Source organism: Agrilus planipennis, unplaced genomic scaffold (assembly GCF_000699045.2).
Source record: "Agrilus planipennis isolate EAB-ADULT unplaced genomic scaffold, Apla_2.0 scaffold50, whole genome shotgun sequence".
Lineage (NCBI taxonomy): Eukaryota > Metazoa > Arthropoda > Insecta > Coleoptera > Buprestidae > Agrilus > Agrilus planipennis.
The window spans coordinates 828733-834911 of NW_020438881.1; the positions used below are offsets into that span (position 1 = coordinate 828733).

A 6179-nucleotide genomic window follows, 5' to 3' on the forward strand; every position below is an offset into this window, starting at 1 on the left:
TAGTGTATGAAAATTGTCAAAATAATCAACTTTCAACCCCCATAACTTTTTATGGGGGTGAGACCGCCGCAAATGTTTTATGGGGTTTTACTCAGGTGACCACCCTTTTTCGATCCCCCCTACCTCCACCCCCATCTAACCCCCATAACTTTTTATGGGGGTGAGACCGCCACGAACTTTTTATGGTACAGTGGTGGGGGAGACCTCCTCTTTCGATCCCACCCACCACCTAGACATTTACAGTCACTTCTATGCTCGCAAACGGTTAATTTAGAAATTCGAATTTCTGGTTTTGGGGAAATGCGAAGACTAGCTCAGGACAGGAAAGAGTGGAGGTGCGTGTCCAACCAGCCTTAGTACAAACGACCTTATGTTGATGAAGTACTTATTAGTATCCACCAATTTTGTGTACGTAAGTATAGTATCTCACTAATAAATCTGAATCGGCAGTGCAATGACTTAATAAGTTTGTCACAAATTATGGAACATACGGAAAGAAAATAATCAAGTTCCTCTTTCTCAACAAAATTGGAGTAGACGCGTAGCAATGTGAACTTCTACAAGGAAAGTGTATAAAATGATCATGCTCCTCTTTCTCAATAAAATTGAAGCACACACGTGATCCTGCGAACTTCTGTATTGACTGCCGACGTTTAATAGACTTCCATGTTTCTAGGTTGGTCGAAGTTCAGATACCTTTTTATTTGCATCATTCATCCAAGTCATTTGTTATAGATCACTTAATTTTTCCAAAATTGTTATTCCACAATTTTTGATAGGATAATTGTTATGAAACTTTGGGAAAGTATTCTTTGGATCATTTTGATCGAAAGCCTTAGTAAGCACAAGTCTCAAAAATTTCTAATCTTTGACTTTTTCACAGTTCAAACTTAGGTACTTAATATTAACAATGCCAATCATTAAATTAAAAGTATATGGGTGTATTATACACAGTCATAGACCTAAAGAGGCAAGCGAGACATCCAGCGGGCTCTTTCCACCCCTAAAATAATATAGAAGAAGGGGTTAAATTATGATCTTTTGGATATTAGCCTAGGCAGTTGCTCAGTATTTAAATAGCATAGCACCATCCATCATAATTCCCTTTTTGCTTAGTGGTCATTCAGAATCAGGATGAGGATCAGAAGAACATCTTTCCGTCAAAGTTTCATTACAATCGACCCAAACCCATTTTTCTATCAAAAGTTGCGGAGTACTTTGGAAAACCCAACTGATCATTAACAAAGAACGTAGATGAATGATGCAAATAGAAAAATACCCGAGCTTCGACCGACACAGAAACATTAAAGTGTATCAAACATCGGCGGCTATTGTAAAAATTCTCAGGGCCACGCGTCTACTCCAAGAAGAATGTGATTATTTTCTGCACTGTCCTTACCAGGCAGTTCCCCAAAACAACCCAAAGTATTGAATTGATATGAGTGATCTACAACTTGTGGCAAACTTTTTAAGTCATCAGATTACCAGCCCAGGTTTATTAGTGAGGTACTCTAAACAAACGTGATAAGATCTCTTCTTCGCCCACAGTCCGGTTAGTTTACCTCGTTCGGTTCGGAGCAAGTCCGGAACGCGCGCCGCACCACGTCAAACCCATCCGAGCGTCGGGTTCCGGTGGCGTCGTTAGTATCGGGCCGCTCCGATTGGTTTTTAAATTGATGGTAGCGCACCCTACCTGTAATGAGTCAGAGGCGTGGCCGACTCATCATTTACACCGGCCAACCGCTGACCGATCGTCGCGAAAAGACGCCGTTACTCGGCACTAATCGCTTCTCGATATGCTGCGAGCATGGAAGCCATTAAGGTCATTATAGTTCTATTATCGTTGAGTGCAGATTCCTGCTCGGACGTTGGGGGAGTTGTTAACTTTTTCTGGTCGCTTTCAACATCCTATTAGAGATGTTTGAAAAGAATATTATTCTTCAGCTCGTGGTTTTAAACTCGATCTTTACAATATATTGATAACTACTTACGGTTCTGTTTCACTAAGAAGCAAGTGTCTTCCCAATCGAAGCAAGAAGAAGCCTCCCCTAACAATTGTACACATGTTACTTATAAAGAACTCAAAATGACATGAAATTATATGATTCGCCTGTTTTTGCATTAAATTTAGCCATACGCACAACAAAGGATGGAGATGGAGCTTCAGAAAGCTGCCCAAATTGACATGCACTGTTTTTAGGAAATATAAATGTAAAGATTAATGAATGGGAGGAGTTTTGTTGCTCAACACCCCCAAGCCAAGAGTCATGACATTCTAAATTACCTCTACTTTAAAGTGATTTTGTAGTCAATGCTGTTTACTTCAAAATCAACAATATTTAGATCAGAGTTGAGTTTATTATAAATTCCTTTCCGACAAAAACTCAGAAGCGTATATTGTTTTATTATATGTAATGTACTACATCTTCTGTTTAAACGTCCAGAACTATGTTGCAGTTGTTTTGTTCCATTATTAATGATCTCCGGAACAGGTCGACTTGTATTAATCACCACCAATGGAGAAATTCGTTTCTGTCACTATTTCTGCCACCCTTCAAAGATTCTCCCCCTTTGATTTTTTTCTGATGAAGATATTTCAAAGTCAGCAGAAACCTCCAACAGTTGTAACTCAAGCTACTGAGAACAATTTTTTTTATGCCTTTTAGTTCAGCTTTCAATAGAGCGTTTATTAATTATAGGGAAAATACAATACGAAACCAAGGTGGTCACAGGTAAATAAAACCTTTTAGAAGGTTAGAAGGAATAAAGGAACATGTATTGTAAGTGTAGATGTTTCGCTATGACAAACCATAATGCATTTCGATTGTGTGGAGTGTCCTGGCACCTCCGCCATACTGAATTATAATTTTGTTGATATTTAATTATTCATACTTTCTTTAATTTAATGCATAATCATCAGTTATTTCTACAGGCCTAATTTAGATTCAGCAGGAAGACAAATGATGGACGAGAAACGAAACTAAATTTTAGGAAGTATATTAGGCATTGTTATAATAGGGCAGCATGAACAGATTATACTTGGAAACAAAGTAATAATGAAAATTTAGGCAGTGTATTTAATCTACAGGCGTCTAGGTGGTGAGGCGGTCCAAATTCTTGTCTGCCAATAGGCAAAATGTTATGGAATACCTAATTTAATTTTACTTTCATTCAGTTTTGACCATAAATTCAATGCCTGAAATCTTGGAGCTCCTCTTTGACTGTAAGTATCTTTACGTCGTCTTGTAATTTCGCAATTACCTGTGCATTACGAAACACAAAGAGCAAGTTAAATGGCTTGCACACTGAAATCAGTAGATGGTGGATTTAATTGAAAATTTATTGATTCACATTAATTTACTGAATTGGTCTAAAGGTGAGTGAAGCGAAAAGATAATAATATTCACCTGTATAGGTAATTGTTTGTATTGCCGCGACAAAGGAAGCGACAGTGACTATCTACCTAATATTTACTAGATGAATGTACATATGCATCAGATGAAGTAGCAGCAAAAGGAGCAGTAACCAACAACAGTGGCACAAGAGCAAAAGCAACAACCATGAACGAGGGAATTTTGTACAGCGGACTTATTAATAAAATTTAATGGAATCTGGTAGCTGGCAGCATAATGCGGGCATTAGTCAAACCGCTACTTGTTTCTTCATTAAACTCAACGCAGAGCGGTCCGGTTGATACAAAGGATATCAAGGCAAAAACGACGTTTAGTAATGGCCGGCCAACTGGAACTCTTTGAGTTATGAAAGCAGATAACATTGAAATGAACCTTGCCTTCATTATAGCATTCATTAAGGCTTTTTTTCTTCATTTTTGTTCTCTTTGCGACGCGACCGACGATGGTTGTCCGACCAACGGGCAACGCCAACAACCATCGGGCTTTCTTCTTTCCTTCTTTCTCGTTACTCTCTCGTAAACCGTGTAGGTAGCTTATACGAGCATGAAATATGTGCAAGCTCATTTTAAAACCTCCATTATGATTCATTATCTTTGGTATTTTGCTATTAAGCAAAAAATTTGCGACACTTTTTAAAATCAAATCCAGGCAAATACCTAGATGTAAGTCAGAATGGGGAGTAAAAATGTCTTCAACGAATTTCTGATGACCGAAAATTCAGGTAGCAAACACAAGATCTTAAACATTTTTTTAAAATTTTAAAAGAAGCGACTGATGGGGAGGGATTGGGAAGGCTGGAAGAAAGCGATCATCATCATCATAAGGTCATCAGTGCTAAGACTGGTTGGACACGTACCTCCACTCTTTCCTATCCTGAGCTAAACTTCGCATTTCCCTAAAACTAGAACAGCCCACATCCTTAACTATTTGNATTTTGCATTAGTTCCCATCAATGGAAATTTTTGCTATGTAAATATTAATGGAATTATTGTAAATGGAAACAATTATTTTTCCACTTATGCCAAATGGGTTTGAATGGAATTTACAAATTTTCCATTGATTCCCATTGAAGTTCAATGGAAATTTTTCCTACGGGTAATTTATCGGCATTAGATTCACATTAAGAATTCCGATACACTTAATTTAGGGTTGCCTCTAGTTTTCCACACAAAAGTTTTGGTTGACCGACTATCATACTCACTTCTAATACACTTGCAGAGTTGAGATACTCTTGGGTTTCTTCATCTAGTCGAAATTTGAAATAACTTGATGAAAATCTATTCTAAAGTTACCAACAAGTATCAGGACATATTGCAATTAATTGGCCAGGCAAGAAGGTTATTGAATATTGTAATGGAAGAAGATGGCGGGATGCAAATCACATATTATGAGATAGTTACTGTTTTACTTTCGATCATTGGATTTTCAGTTGTGTTTTATTTTGTACGTACCTCTTTCACAGTTCACATCAACGGAGCACCTCTGAGAAGTTCAGGTCATACAATTACTGGACACTGGTCGTCTGAAAGTCAAAAATGAATAATTAAATATAAAATAGACTTCTTTTAAGTTATTCTATTTATTTATTCTACTGGAGAATATTAAAAATTCTGAATTGACACAATTGTCCTCTTACATTCTAACTTGGAAAATGAGTCGTATAACTTTGAACAGCATTTAATAAGGATTGGTGAGTATTCCAGTCTTTTACCTACTACATATTTCCAAATACCGGATCCCAAAAAATTGTCAGATATGAAGTCTAGTACCGGATTCAAAGTCAGACAAGAAAACTGCCCATATTTGTGGAAGAAATAAGTATATAATCATAAAAATCATTTACTCCGGAAGAACTGCCATTAAATAGTTAGTGAAAACATGAACGACATCGTTAGATCTAATATACCTAATACGGGAGTCTAAAAAAACATTTAATGGAACTTGCTACCTCTGATTTTGTTTTTTATTCATTGGAAAACCCAACAGGTTGAATTTTTCGATACCAGGCTTGGTCTAGAAGAAAATAATAACCGTTATCCTTAATGTGATCAAAACAGCTTTGAAATATATTATCCACGTAAACATTAGTCACACGACAAAGCACTTCTGCACCCTGAGGTATAATAGGTGTATATAGGATGGAATTTACGCAGGGCAATAAAAATACCCCTAAAAAAATATATGTACCTTCCATTCCTCTAAGCAGGTTGAGCAATAATTATAGAGGTAATACTGACATTTTTGTAAACAGCGAATATACGCCGCTGGTACACAATCGCAATTACATATATACGTATGGCGTCTTTCTGACTGGTCTCAGTGTGCTTTCTGGTTATTCCTTCTAATCATAAACGTTGATTGACAACTGTCTTACTTTTATTAATTACTACTATTTTTTCCATTAGGGCGTATACTGTACCCATAGGAAAAATTTCCATTCTATTTCCCTTGAAAAAATGACATTTAATTACCGCTAATAATAATTAATGTTAATAAATGGACAATTGCCAATGGGATGAATGGAATTTCCACTATTGTAAATCTCATTCCCAAACTCAGTGGGATTTCCATTGCTGAAAGGAATGACATTTCCGTTGCGTTCCATTGGAACTTCCATTCCTGAACCCAATGGAAATTCTAGTGGTAATTCTTTATTTTTTACCTTCAATAATTGTTAGTGGTAATTAACTGACATTCGTGTTAATTAAGATGAAATATGAGGTTTTTCGACGAAAAAAAATATGAATTACATGACAATTATTATTC

The 6179-nt window shown here is 36.7% G+C and overlaps 1 protein-coding gene across 2 annotated transcripts in view; it reads right to left on the reverse strand.

Annotated features, from left to right (window-relative positions):
* LOC108734871 (homeobox protein SMOX-1-like) overlaps positions 1-6179 on the reverse strand; it is a 154943-nt gene that overhangs the window by 47755 nt on the left and 101009 nt on the right. The window contains exon 2 of one of the 2 annotated variants that reach the window (XM_018466585.1): positions 4865-4935. The exons of the other annotated variant lie outside the window; for it this stretch is intronic. The gene's annotated coding sequence lies outside the window, so the exon portion shown is untranslated. The remainder of the gene's footprint in view (positions 1-4864; positions 4936-6179) is intronic. 2 annotated transcript variants of the gene reach the window in all.